The sequence below is a fragment of the Arachis stenosperma genome, chromosome 10 (genome assembly GCF_014773155.1).
Source record: "Arachis stenosperma cultivar V10309 chromosome 10, arast.V10309.gnm1.PFL2, whole genome shotgun sequence".
Taxonomy (NCBI): domain Eukaryota; kingdom Viridiplantae; phylum Streptophyta; class Magnoliopsida; order Fabales; family Fabaceae; genus Arachis; species Arachis stenosperma.
This window is the reverse complement of record NC_080386.1, coordinates 112,232,910-112,248,372: the sequence shown is the minus strand read 5'-3', so window position 1 is coordinate 112,248,372 and position 15,463 is coordinate 112,232,910. Positions and strand designations below refer to the sequence as shown.

At 38.3% G+C, this 15,463-nt stretch overlaps 1 non-coding gene across 1 annotated transcript; it reads left to right on the top strand.

Annotated features, from left to right (window-relative positions):
• Positions 1-12,833: 12,833 nt before the first annotated feature.
• On the top strand, positions 12,834-12,941 carry LOC130959242 (small nucleolar RNA R71). The gene has a single exon (XR_009078335.1). It is a non-coding gene; the product is annotated as a small nucleolar RNA R71 (small nucleolar RNA).
• The last annotated feature ends 2,522 nt before the right edge of the window (positions 12,942-15,463 follow it).

Below are 15,463 nucleotides of genomic sequence, written 5' to 3'. Positions count from 1 at the left end.
GCGTGTGCATGCCCAGGAAGATTTTGAAAGTGTGCATACGCACAGGTACTAAAATTTATAATGTCTATTCACTCGCACAAGCTGTGTGAGCGCCCCTAATAGACGTCCCTTCCCGACTTGTGCGTCCGCACAGGTTGTAATTCTTCATTGAGGTGCGCGCGCACAACCTATGCTAGTGCTGCTACCAGAGCCCTTTCCCCTGCCTGTGGGTACGCACAGGTCTGTGCGTCCGAACAGAAAAACATTTTCACAGGGTTGTGTATGCGCACATATCAGAAATCCTGAAATTTTGCAACTTTGCAGAATTTCAGATTTTCAACACCAACTTTGAATGATCATAACTTCCTCTACAAAATTCCAAATTTTGCAAACTTTATATCAAATCGAAGGGTTTTCAACAATCTTCAAATATAAACCAAAATTCAACAAATTTTGAAAATCGAGGCAAAAGTTATGATCAGACAAAGTTCACCAAAAAATCCATTTTTTACCAAAAAACCACATAACCTCAATTTTAACCAAACCTCAATCCAATACCAATTCAATCACATATCAACCATACCAAAACAGTCCAAAATTCATACAACCACTACCTCAACCATTTTCTCACTCACACCACCTTCTAAACGATTCAACCATTCTAAATCCAACCTAATCCACATTTTCCAAATTTCCATTAACCTTATTAATATCAACATGACTTCTCACCATTTCCATAATTATTCAACTATATCACATCCAACACTTAATATCTCAAATTATCAACCCCTTCAACACTCATCAATTCAAACATCAATTATAAAACACTATAATTAGTCCTCCACCAACACCTTCATCGATCATCATTCTTTCACTATCAATCTTCATCAACGACCTCATTCATGCTTTGTACCCAAAAAAATCAACAATATACATTCTTTCAAAATTCAATATACCTCATATCTTAATATCATTATTTAACAACATTTACAAAATCAATTCATCAAGTATCATCAACCAACCAACATCAACAACCACTATAAATCCTCATCAATTCCAACAATTTATCACCAAACAATAACTAATATTAACCAACATCATAATACATCATTAGCACCAATAATCCTCAACAATTACCATCATCATACATATACCACTACAACCACATATCCAATTCAATCCTATCCTATGGGCTACTAGCCTAAGTGTCCATGAACATTACATATTACATAAAAGAAACTAAAACCATACCTTGGCCGATTCCCAAATGCACCAAACACCAAAATGAAGAGCCTTAACCAACACCAACAAACACCAAGGCTCAAACTAACAACACATATATCACCAAAATCGCAACCTAAGATACACAAAATAAGTAAACACAAGGGTTTAGTAAAACCTTACCTTATCCAACGAGAGTAGGGGTAAAACCCAACAATTACCTGCTACTACAGATCACATAAACAAGCAAAACTACAAAATCTACTCAAAACCATAACCTCAAAAACGCAAAAATATAGGGCACAAAACTAGGAAGTGAGACGTGATTTCTTACCAATTTTTTGGATAAGAACGTAGAGCTTAACAAGAGCTTCACGTGATCGTAAACGGATCGTCAATCGAAGGTCCGGATCAAAAGTTATGGCTCCCGCAAGGTGGAGGTGTATATTGAAACCCCCACTCCTCTCTTCTCTCTTCTTATCAGCGCCCCTCTCATCAAATGAGGGCATGAATGAGCTGAAAAGCTCATTAAGTGAGCTTATATATGTTGGATCTTGGGCCCGGTTTGGGTCCGGTCCAACCCGTTAGCGTTTTTGATCCGTTTGGCCTACTTTGAGCCAAAACCTTTAAGATTAGTGTCCGATTTTCGATTCTAAATTATTTTTCTCTTTTCAAAACAATAAATCAATTTTTAAAATATTATTTTCCAAAATATGCGGTACTGTACAGTCTAGAGCCGGTACTACCAGCTTAAGCGCCAGTACACAATTTTACAAAAACTTTTCGAAAGAAATACATTTTTCAACTCAGAAAAATTCACTGAAATCAAATTTCACATTTTTATTTTCAAATTAAAACTTATAAATTTTGAATCTATTTTGGGCACTAAAATTATTTTATTAAAATGGTTTTACATGAAAACGCGGGTTCTTACATTACGGCTTTTGTCACTGGAGGCAATGTCGCCGTGGCAGTGGGCTGCTGAGCGGTTGGAGGCGGCGTTGTCGCTATAGACAGATGGACGATGTAATTGGGGTTAGAGACCATGATGAATGCTAAACTCGCAGCCTGTGACATCACTGGGGTGGTCAGAGTAGAAGGAGCGGATTCAGATTTCCTAGGGGTACCAAAAGAAACCCTCATTCTACCACGTCCATGACCAGTAGCATGATCGGCTGAACTTTCACCTGTCGTCATGTTCACAAATAGTATACCAATTATCTACGTTAAACTTCGTTTAGAAATCTAACAAAGAACTAAATCAACAATAATCAACACAATGATTAACAATCATCAGAAATTCAGAACAACAAATCAACTTTATAAATTATAATAACTAGTTTAGAACAAATCAATAAAGACATATAATGCTGACTATGATCAGATTTTTCGTCGAAAAAATGAACAAAATCCAACGGTAATTAAGTTATTGTCGGAAGAAAACAGACAGTATAAACATCGTCAGTAAATATTTATCATCATAATTTTTTCGTTCGACAATAATTATTGTCAGATTCTACGATAAATTACCTGTTCAAAAAATTATTTGGTTATCAACGGATTTTTTTGACAGTAATATTGGCGCCACAATATGTTATTTCTTGCACTATTATCGTCGGATTATTCCCTCGGCAAATCCGACGATAATGTCAATTTTTTTAAAAAAATTATGAAATAAATGGTCAATTTTAACTTTTTATTTAAATTTATTTTTTACACAATTAATGGTCAATTTATAAATAATAGAAACTTATTTTTAAAATAAATAATAAAATATTTAAATAAATTAAAAACCAAGTAAATCAAATAAATATAATGAAATAATAAAACAAAACACTAATCACTAAAGGTCCAGGTAGTCCTCCTCGTCGTCGTCGTTCCCGTAACCCTGATGAGGTGGCACAGAAGGCGGTGATGTCTATGTGCCACCAGTAGGGATGATGGCAGCGGGGCACATCTGAGCCTGGTATACTTCTATCTGAGCCTCCATCCGCTGAAGCTGCTCTAGCTGTTCGCTCGACTCTAGCCTAAGGTAATCCGTGTCTGTCACGCATGTGAGGATCTCCTAATACCTCTCCCAATAATTGTTTAGCTTCTGAGCCTACTAGTGAAGATTGCGGGTGAGCTCCTGCACCTGCAGCCTCAAATCGATGCCATCCTCTGGCTCAATGGCTCTACTGGTGGTAGAGGCGAACGATGGTCTCAACGTGGAGGTGTGGAGGCTACTAGTGAAGAATGACCCCAGCCCGTGTACATAGTTCTTGTACAGCATTGAGGCAGTCTCAGGGCAAACTGCTTTGGGATTGACGACTGAAGTAGTAGATCCATCGGCAGCGTCCTCCCCACTTTGCTGAGATTACTAAGTCACGGCCTATAATCTCTACGTGTAGGACTCCTGCGTAATACATGTTATTGTGATTAGTACGACAACTATACAGTTAATCTCTAATTTTATATTAGAAGATCAGATGTATGTTTACTTACATAATGATCCTGAGACCGCTAATCAATAAATCTCGCTTTATTCTCCTTCAACGTGTGGGTGTACTTGAAAATCTCTGCCAATGTAGCCTCACGATCTAACGACTTCGACTACACATGTTGTGTTAAAACAATATAATTATGATGACTAGTAATGATATGTAAAAGAATATAACTAAGTTAATAACAAAATTTAAGATACTATATACTAGCCTGGTCTTAATCTTGATAAAGGTCATTGAGCCATCGGTATACTTGGACGACCTAGCTAGCTGATGCCTTGTTAGCTCTGTTGGTGAGATAGCGATGCTTGAACTCCCCATCGGTCTCTTAGTGAACTAACAGATCCTTCTTTATTTTTAGTGGGAGCCAGGTCGTCATGTGGTCCCACTCCTCACGAACATCCTCCAGCATCTACTGCAGTCGCCAACCCATTCGATAGTCGTAGATCTTCCTAATGAGGGCATCGTGAGAGGGGTCCCATATAAAGTGCAGCTACACAAAAATTTTTAAAACTACTTAATCAAAATAGAAGATATAAACTCGCTAAAAAGGCTTGAAACTAAAAAAATTAATCAGAAGGGATCTTCTTATAGTTGGGCCAAGGATGGTCGTACATTAGCTTGATGATGTTGGTCATCTTCTAAGTACATGCGTTATTGTTCGACGCGAACTTATCAACAATCCACAAACAACTAATATGGCAATATAAATTAAAACTTCAAAAGCAAATAACCATAATATATAGAGATTTTTATAGAAATTTTGGCAGAGTTTCATCTATAACTAGGATGCACCACAAACTCTTTCCATCAATAATTAAATTAAACAATACCAAATATAACAATCAATGAACAACTAATATTTTTAACAATTCAATAATCAGAAAACATGAAACATTTTCAGCTAGTGAAATCTATAGTCCTAAATCTACTAAACTAGAATCAATAATTAGACACTTTCAGTAATTCAATAATAAAAAAACATGACACACATTCATCCATTCAAACCTACAATCCTAAATCCACTAAACTAGAATCAATAATCAGACACTTTCAGCAATTTGATAATAAAAAAATATAGAAGACTTAAGGTGGTACTTACACCATGCCACCATCAGGCTAAATCGTCAACCTATGATGGGAAATGGTGGAGGGGCATCAGCTGCCTCGCTTCCATAAGAGGACTTCGGGGTTGCGGCTTTTGTCACTGGAGGCAAAGTCGCCGTGGTAGTGGGCTGTTGAGCGGTTGGAGGCGGCGTTGTTGCTGTAGACAGAGGGACGTAGTTGGGGTTAGAGACCATGATGAATGGTTGGTCCGCTAAACCCGCAGCCTATGACATCACTGGGGTGGTCAGAGTAGAGGGAGAGGATCCAAAATTCCTAGGGGTACCAAAAGAAACCCTCCCTCTACCACGTCTATGACCAGTAGCCTGATCCGCTAAACCTTCACCTATCGTCATGTCTACAAATAGCATACCAATTATCTACGTTAAACTTAGTTTAAAAATCCCACAAATAGAACTAAATCAACACAAATCAACAATAATCAACACAATGATTAACAATCATCAGAAATTCAGAACAACAAATCAACTTTATAAATTATAATAACTAGTTCAGAACAAATCAACAATAATCAAAACATGTTTTAATTAGAATTAGAATAAATCAGAACATGTTCTACTTAAAATTGAAACTAAACAAGTCCAGTAACCTAAGTTTAGAATTTTAGAAATTCCTAGGTCTAAAACAAGTTCAGTACCCTAACTTCAAAACTAAATAAGGAACAGAAATCAAACCAATTAATTTCAACATTTGAAATTTATTCCTAATATAACCCAAAACGAATTAAACATACAAGGTTGACCTAATCGGGTTAAAAAGGACCCACTTAATTAACCTTGTGCTATTAAATAAATGCCTCAATCATTAAAAAATTCAAAAGTTTTGGTCAATTAAAAATAAATCAAATTCCATTATCAATGCATAATAACAATCATAACATGCAAACGAGCATTGATTTTCAAGAATTAGGCCAAAAATTGCATTAAAACCTCTGAGGCATATTGCTAATACTTGGCATGTACAAATATTAAACATGCAAAATTAATATCAAATAGTAATTAACAGTTCCAATTTCAAATCAACAATCAACCCCAGTAACAAATAATTCAAAATTGGCAACAACCAAGCATAATCAAAACATTTTTCAGCAATTCAAAACTTAATAACCTAATCTAATCTAACCTATTCCAACTACTTAAAATCCACTAATAGAAAAATAATGCTAACTAACTAACAAACAAGAAATTAGATTAATAAAACTAAAATGAACTAAAACAGAAATTAAAAATAGAGTAGTAATCTGAGTTGCCAAAATGGAACGGAACAAAGAAGATGAAAGGAGTTGCAGTGGCACTATGATGTTGTCGATGCGAGAAGCGACAAACGAATAGTCACTAGAGTTGGAAGCTATCCAAAACGAGCTAGGAATAAGGGCTCCATGACAGGGGCCGAGCTAGAGTGGGTTAGAGAGAGAAGGAAAGAAAGAGATGGGAGAGGCGGTGGCCTATAGTGGCCCGCGGCGGCAGGGAAGGCGAGATGGTTGGAGAGAGAATGGGCAGAGGGATAGAGGGGTGGAGAGAGAGATGGAGGAATGAGGGCTAGAGAGAGAGAGAGTGTGTGTGTGTGTGTGTGTGTATGTGTGTGTGAAATTCGAATGATGGGGGAGGAGGGTTCGTGCTATGAATTTACTGTCCAAGTAACCATCGGCTTTATCCGACACTAAGTGGGTTTTCCGTCAAATTTTTCTGTCGAAAAATCCGACCTTAAGGACGCGCCAATTTATTTTTTGTTTCCCTCTAAATATTACCGGCAAATTTTTTGTTGGAAATGTAACTCCGCAAGTAATTACTTAACCTTACAAATTCAACGCCGTTATCGCCGGTAACATCTGATGGTAACTCCACCGCTACTCTGCAATGCTAAATTTGACGAAAATTCTGATAGTACTCAATGCTTTTCTTGTAATGTATATAAGATGCACTTTTTAATCAATAAACATATACTTCTTTTTCATTTATTCTTCTTTCTTTTTTTTCAAAATTGATATATTTTAATATCTCAATCATTATTAATGTTGTATTGTGGAACTATAAATTTAATTTAGTATTTGTTCACACCTTGGCCCAAAATACAAGTAGACCTAAAGTGAGGAAAGCCCAATCTACAAACCAGGCAGCACCCATTCGACCTTATAGAGGTCAAGCTCGACAACGCTAACCTTGGCCTTATCTACTTGAATCAAATAAACTAACTCCTACAATCTCTCCCCTTCATCTAGAAGGGAGATCCCAATAATCTCCCTAATAAAGAAGACGGTTATTCACCATCAAAGGTGAAACTATTCAAAAGATGGTTATTGACTCTATATCTACACCTATAAATATCTTGACACTTTCAGGGATTTTTTGAACCCAATCTACTAAAAACCTACCTAAAATCCTTGCTAACTTAAGTATCGAAGTCCCTTGTAGGTACCACCCTCACCCTCACCTCCTCACGAAGAACTTGGACTGCGGCACCTTGACACCAGTAGATGTTGGACACTGCCACAAAGTGTTTGGACCTCATATTCGGGCCCAAAAGTAACCCAATTTTCGATAACCCTTGAAACATTTGTGCCATTGCTGGGGACCTGGAAGTTTACACACAACTATGGCAAATAATCAACCCGAAGATGAACATACGGCATCTAAATCTAAGCCAGGATGTCACAACCACAATCGTGCAATAATAATACCCCCATGATAAGATAGAGCAGACAATTCTAATGGGAGGGGACTTTGTGAAACCTTCAACTCAGTAAAATCAACTCAGAGATACTGGTGCACGAAATTGTGATCAATACTTCTCAAAACATAAACAATCCCTAGTAATGGCTCCAAAGACTTGGTGCTCAATACCATGGCATAAACACAACTTCGCACAACTAACGAGCAAGTGCACTGGGTCGTCCAAGTAATAAACCTTACGCGAGTAAGGGTCGATCCCACGGAGATTGTTGCTATGAAGCAAGCTATGGTCACCTTGTAAATCTCAGTCAGGCAGACTCAAATGTATAATGGTGATGAACGAAAATAACATAAAAGATAAGGATAGGGATACTTATGTATGTCATTGGTGTAAGAGCTTCAGACAAGCGTATGAAGATGCCTTCCCTTCCGTCTCTCTGCTTTCCTACTGTCTTCATCCAATCCTTCCTACTCCTTTCCATGGCAAGCTCGTATAGGGTTTCACCGTTGTCAATGGCTACCTCTCATCCTCGCAGTGAAAGCTAATGCACGCACTCTGTCACAGTACTGCCAATCACCGGTGTGGTTCCCTCCCCTACCGGAATAGAATCCAGTGATTCTTTTGCGTCTGTCACTAACGCCCAGCAGGTTACAGGTTTGAAGCACGTCACAGTCATTCAATCATTGAATCCTACTCAGAATACCACAGACAAGGTTAGATCTTCCGGATTCTCTTGAATGCCGCCATCAGTTCTTGCCTATACCACGAAGATTCCGATTAAAGAATCCAAGAGATATTCACCAAGCCTCGAATGCTTGTAGAACAAGATTGGTTCTCAGTCACCTTGTTCATAGGTGAGAATGATGATGAGTGTCAATCATCACCTTCATCAAGTTGAAGAACAAGTGATATCTTGGTAAAAGAACAAGTGGAATTGAATAGAAGAACAATAGTAATTGCATTAATACTCGAGGTACAGCAGAGCTCCACACCTTAATCTATGGTGTGTAGAAACTCCACCGTTGAAAATACATAAGAACAAGGTCTAGGCATGGCCGAATGGCCAGCCTCCCAAATGATCTAAGAACTAGATGTCCAAAGATGATCAAAGGATCTAAAAATAATCCAAAGATGAAAATACAATAGTAAAAGGTCCTACTTATAGAAAACTAGTAGCCTAAGGTGTACAAAGATGAGTAAATGACATAGAAATCCACTTCCGGGCCCACTTGGTGTGTGCTTGGGCTGAGCAAATGAAGCATTTTCGTGTAGAGACTCCTCTTGGAGTTAAACGCCAGCTTTGGTGCCAGTTTGGGCGTTTAACTCCCATTTAGGTGCCAGTTCCGGCGTTTAACGCTGGAATTTCTGTAGGTGACTTTGAACGCCGGTTTGGGCCATCAAATCTTGGGCAAAGTATGGACTATCATATATTGCTGGAAAGCCCAGGATGTCTACTTTCCAACGCCGTTGAGAGCGCGCCAATTGGGCTTCTGTAGCTCCAGAAAATCCACTTCGAGTGCAGGAAGGTCAGAATCCAATAGCATCTGCAGTCCTTTTCAGTCTCTGAATCAGATTTTTGCTCAGGTCCCTCAATTTCAGCCAGAAAATACCTGAAATCACAGAAAAACACACAAACTCATAGTAAAGTCCAGAAAAGTGAATTTTAACTAAAAACTAATAAAAATATACTAAGAACTCAACTAAAACTACCAAAAACATACTAAAAACAATGCCAAAAAGCGTACAAATTATCCGCTCATCACAACACCAAACTTAAATTGTTGCTTGTCCCCAAGCAACTGAAAATCAAATAGGATAAAAAGAAGAGAATATACTATAGACTCCAAATTATCAATGAAACTAAGTTCCAAATTAGATGAGCGGAACTAGTAGCTTTTTGCCTCCAAACAGTTTTGGCATCTCACTTTATCCTCTGAGGTTCAGAATGATTGGCTTCTTTAGGAACTCAGAATCCAGATAGTGTTATTGATTCTCCTAGTTAAGTATGATGATTCTTGAACACAGCTACTTATTGAGTCTTGGCCGTGGCCCAAAGCACTCTGTCTTCCAGTATTACCACCGGATACATACATGCCACAGACACATAATTGGGTGAACCTTTTCAGATTGTGACTCAGCTTTGCTAGAATCCCCAATTAGAGGTGTCCAGGGTTCTTAAGCACACTCTTTTTGCCTTGGATCACAACTTTATTTCTTTCTTTTTCTTTCTTTTTCTCTTTTTCTCCCCCTTTTTTTTTCGTTTTTCTCCTTCTTTTTTTTTGTATTCACTGCTTTTTCTTGCTTCAAGAATCATTTTTATGATTTTTCAGATCCTCAGTAACATGTCTCCTTTTTCATCATTCTTTCAAGAGCCAACAACTTTAACATTCATGAACCACAAATTCAAAAGACATATGCACTGTTCAAGCATACATTCAGAAAACAAAAAGTATTGTCACCACATCAAACTAATTAAGCTAGTTTTAAAGATGAATTTAAAATCCTGTACTTCTTGTTCTTTTGTAATAAAAACAGTTTTCATTTAAGAAAGGTGATGGATTCATATTCATAGCTTTAAGGCATAGACACTAAGACACTAATGATCATAAGACACAAACATGGATAAACATAAGCATGAAAATTTTCGAAAAACAGAAAAATAAAGAACAAGGAGATTAAAGAACGGGTCCACCTTAGTGATGGCGGCTTGTTCTTCCTCTTGAAGATCCTATGGAGTGCTTGAGCTCCTCAATGTCTCTTCCTTGTCTTTGTTGTTCCTCTCTCATGATTCTTTGATCTTCTCTAATTTCTTGGAGGAGAATGGAGTGTTCTTGGTGCTCCACCCTTAGTTGTCCCATGTTGGAACTCAATTCTCCTAGGGAGGTGTTGATTTGCTCCCAATAGTCTTGTGGAGGAAAGTGCATCCCTTGAGGTATCTCAGGGATCTCTTGTTTGCTCCATCCTTTTCTTAGTGATGGGCTTGAGGTCATGCCTTCTCAGTTGTACCGGCTTTGGATGCCATAAATGGTTATGGAAAAACAAAAAGCAATGCTTTTACCACACCAAACTTAAAAGGTTTGCTCGTCCTCGAGCAAAAGAAGAAAGAAGAGAGGAGAAGTAGAAGAAATGGAGGAGAAGGAGAGTGGTAGAGGTGATTGGTGAATGGGTGAAGAAGAAGAGAGAGTGGTGGGGTTGGTGGGGATCCTGTGGGGTCCACAGATCCTTAGGTGTCAAGGAAAAGTCATCCCTGCACCAAATGGCATTCAAAAACACGTTTTGAGCCAATTCTGGCGTTAAACGCCGGGCTGATGCCCATTCCTGGCGTTTAACGCCAGGTTCTTGCCCTTTTCTGGCGTTTAACGCCAGTCTGGTGCCCCTTTCTGGCGTTAAACGCCCAGAATGGTGCCAGACTGGGCGTTAAACGCCCAAATGCTAACCTTACTGGCGTTTAAACGCCAGCAACATCTTCCTCCAGGGTGTGCTGTTTTTCTTCCTATTTTTCATTCTGTTTTTGCTTTTTCAATTGATTTTGTGACTTCTCATGATCATCAACCTACAAAATAAGATAAAATAACAAAGGAAAATATATAAAATATAATCATTGGGTTGCCTCCCAACAAGCGCTTCTTTAATGTCAGTAGCTTGACAGAGGGCTCTCATGGAGCCTCACAGATACTCAGAGCAATGTTGGAACCTCCCAACACCAAACTTAGAGTTTGAATGTGGGGGTTCAACACCAAACTTAGAGTTTGGTTGTGGCCTCCCAACACCAAACTTAGAGTTTGACTGTGGGGGCTCTGTTTGACTCTGATTTGAGAGAAGCTCTTCATGCTTCTTCTCCATGGTGACAGAGGGATATCCTTGAGCCTTAAACACAAAGGATTCTTCATTCACTTGAATGATCAGTTCACCTCCATCAACATCAATCACAGCCTTTGTTGTGGCTAGGAAGGGTCTGCCAAGGATGATAGATTCATCCATGCACTTCCCAGTCTCTAGGACTATAAAATCAGTAGGGATGTAATGGTCTTCAATCTTCACCAATACATCCTCTACAAGTCCATGAGCTTGTTTTCTTGAGTTGTCTGCCATCTCTAGTGAGATTCTTGCAGCTTGTACCTCAAAGATCCCTAGCTTCTCCATTACAGAGAGAGGCATGAGGTTCACACTTGACCCTAAGTCACACAGAGCCTTCTTGAAGGTCATGGTGCCTATGGTACAAGGTATGGAAAACTTCCCAGGATCTTGTCTCTTTTGAGGTAGTTTCTGCCTAGACAAGTCATCCAGTTCTTTGGTGAGCAAAGGAGGTTCAGTCTCCCAAGTCTCATTTCCAAATAACTTGTCATTTAGCTTCATGATTGCTCCAAGGTATTTAGCAACTTGCTCTTCAGTGACATATTCATCCTCTTCAGAGGGAGAATACTCATCAGAGCTCATGAAAGGCAGAAGTAAGTCCAATGGAATCTCTATGGTCTCATTTTGAGCCTCAGATTCCCATGGTTCCTCATTGGGGAACGCATTGGAGGTCAGTGCACGCCCATTGAGGCCTTCCTTAGTGGCGTTCACTTCCTCTCCCTCCTCTCCATGTTCGGCCATGGTTATAGCTTTGCACTCTCCTTTTGGATTTTCTTCTGTATTGCTTGAAAGAGTACTTGGAGGGAGTTCAGTAATTTTCTTGCTCAGCTGTCCCACTTGTGCCTCCAAATTCCTAATGGAGGACCTTGTTTCAGTCATGAAACTTTGGGTGGTCTTGATTAGATCAGAGATCATGGTTGCTAAGTCAGAGGGGTTCTGCTTAGAATTCTCTGTCTGTTGCTGAGAAGATGATGGAAAAGGCTTGCCATTGCTAAACCTGTTTCTTCCACCATTGTTGTTGTTGAAACCTTGTTGAGGTCTCTTTTGATTCTTCCATGAGAAATTTGGGTGATTTCTCCATGAAGAATTATAGGTGTTTCCATAGGGTTCTCCTAAGTAATTCACCTCTTCCATTGAAGGGTTCTCAGGATCATAAGCTTCTTCCTCAGATGAAGCTTCCTTAGTACTGCCAGGTGCATTTTGCATTCCAGACAGACTTTGAGAAATCAAATTGACTTGGTGAGTCAATATCTTGTTCTGAGCCAAAATGGCATTCAGAGTATCAATCTCAAGAACTCCTTTCTTCTGACTTGTCCCATTGTTCACAGGATTTCTCTCAGAAGTGTACATGAATTGGTTATTTGCAACCATTTCAATGAGCTCTTGAGCTTCTGTAGGCGTCTTCTTCAGATGAAGAGATCCTCCAGCAGAGCTATCCAAGGACATCTTGGATAGTTCAGAGAGACCATCATAGAAAATACCTATGATGCTCCATTCAGAAAGCATGTCAGAAGGACATTTTCTGATTAATTGTTTGTATCTTTCCCAAGCTTCATAGAGGGATTCTCCATCCTTCTGTTTGAAGGTTTGGACTTCCACTCTAAGCTTACTCCATCTTTGAGGTGGAAAGAACTTTGCCAAGAAGGCATTGACTAGCTTTTCCCATGAGTCCAGGCTTTCTTTAGGTTGAGAGTCCAACCATATTCTAGCTCTGTCTCTTACAGCAAAAGGGAATAGCATCAGTCTGTAGACCTCAGGGTCAACCCCATTGGTCTTGACTGTGTCACAGATTTGCAAGAACTCAGCTAAAAACTGATGAGGATCTTCCATTGGAAGTCCATGGAACTTGCAATTCTGTTGCATTAGAGAAACTAACTGAGGCTTAAGCTCAAAGTTGTTTGCTCCAATGGCAGGGATAGAGATGCTTCTCCCATAGAAGTCGGGAGTAGGTGCAGTAAAGTCACCCAGCACCTTCCTTGCATTGTTGGCATTGTTGTTGTTTTCGGATGCCATGGGTTCTTCTTCCTTGAAGAATTCGGTCAGGTCCTCAACAGATAGTTGTGCCTTAGCTTCTCTTAACTTTCGCTTCAAGGTCCTTTTAGGTTCAGGGTCAGCTTCAACAAGAATGCCTTTGTCTTTGTTCCTGCTCATATGAAAGAGAAGAAAACAAGAAAATATGGAATCCTCTATGTCACAGTATAGAGATTCCTTGAGGTGTCAGAGGAAGAAAAATGGAAGACAGAGGTAGAAAATTCGAACTTATCAAAGAAGATGGAGTTCGAATTTTGCATTAAGGAATAGTGTTAGTCCATAAATAGAAGGATGTGAGAAGAAGGGAAGTAATTTTCGAAAATTTAAGTAAAAGATTTTGAAAACATTTTGAAAAACACTTAATTGATTTTCGAAAATAAGAGTGGAAAAGAAATCAAGTGATTTTTTGAAAAAGATTTTGAAATTAGAAATTAAAAAGATTTGATTGAAAACTATTTTGAAAAAGATGTGATTAAAAAGATATGATTAGTTTAAAAAAAATGTGATTGAGAAGATATGATTTGAAAAACATTTTAAAAAGATTTGATTTGAAAACAATTTGAAAAGATATGATTTGAAAATAATTTGAAAAGATATGATTTTAAAAATTAATGACTTGCCTAACAAGAAAAGATATGATTCAAACATAAAACCTTCCTCAACAGAAAAGGCAAAAAATGTTCAATCAAATCATTAATTGTTAGTAAGTATCTTTGAAAAAGGAAAGAAATTGATTTTGAAAACATTTGATTGAAAAGATATGATTTGAAAAAGATTTGATTTTGAAAAACTTTGAAAACTTGAGAAAAAATTTATTTTGAAAACAAAATCTTCCCCCTTTGCCATCCTAGCGTTAAACGCCCAGAATGGTGCACATTCTGGCGTTTAACGCCCAAACTACTACCCTTTTGGGCGTTAAACGCCCAACCAGGCACCCTGGCTGGCGTTTAAACGCCAGTCTGTCTTCTTCACTGGGCATTTTTGAATGCCCAGCTTTTTCTGTATAATTCCTCTGCTGTATGTTCTGAATCTTCAATTCTCTGTATTATTGACTTGAAAAGACACAAATAAAAAATATTTTTGGATTTTTAATAATGAGGAATAATCAAAATGCAACTAAAATCAAATAACAATGCATGCAAGACACCAAACTTAGCAGTTTGTATATATGGGAAACAACAAAACACTCAAGTCAATAGAATTCAAAGATTAAAACAAGAAAATCATCAAGAGCAACTTGAAGATTAATGAAGACACATGCATGAATGCAGTAAGAACAGAAACATGCAATTGACACTAAACTTAAGATGAGACTCTAGACTCAAACAAGAAATATTTTTGGATTTCATGCTTTTGTAATTTTTTTTTTTGGTTATTTTTCGAAAATTAGGTGAAAAGGAAAATAAAGGTATCAAAATTCTTAATGAGAATTCCAGGAATCATGCAATGTTAGTCTAAAGCTTTAGTCTAAAGGAATTAGACATAGCTAGCTAAGCTTCAGCAGGACATTGCATTCAAGAGCTAAATTGATGATGATCAATCAGCTTTGGTGATGATAAGAACATCACCTTGAAACACTAGAATTCATTCTTAAGAACTCTGAAGAAAAATAATACCTAATCTAAGCAACAAGATGAACCGTCAGTTGTCCATACACAAGAACAATCCCCGGCAACGGCGCCAAAAACTTGGTGCACGAAATTGTGATCAATACTTCTCAAAACATAAACAATCCCTAGTAATGGCTCCAAAGACTTGGTGCTCAATACCATGGCATAAACACAACTTCGCACAACTAACCAGCAAGTGCACTGGGTCGTCCAAGTAATAAACCTTACGCGAGTAAGGGTCGATCCCACGGAGATTGTTGCTATGAAGCAAGCTATGGTCACCTTGTAAATCTCAGTCAGGCAGACTCAAATGTATAATGGTGATGAACGAAAATAACATAAAAGATAAGGATAGGGATACTTATGTATGTCATTGGTGTAAGAGCTTCAGACAAGCGTATGAAGATGCCTTCCCTTCCGTCTCTCTGCTTTCCTACTGTCTTCATCCAATCCTTCCTACTCCTTTCCATGGCAAGCTCGTATAGGGTT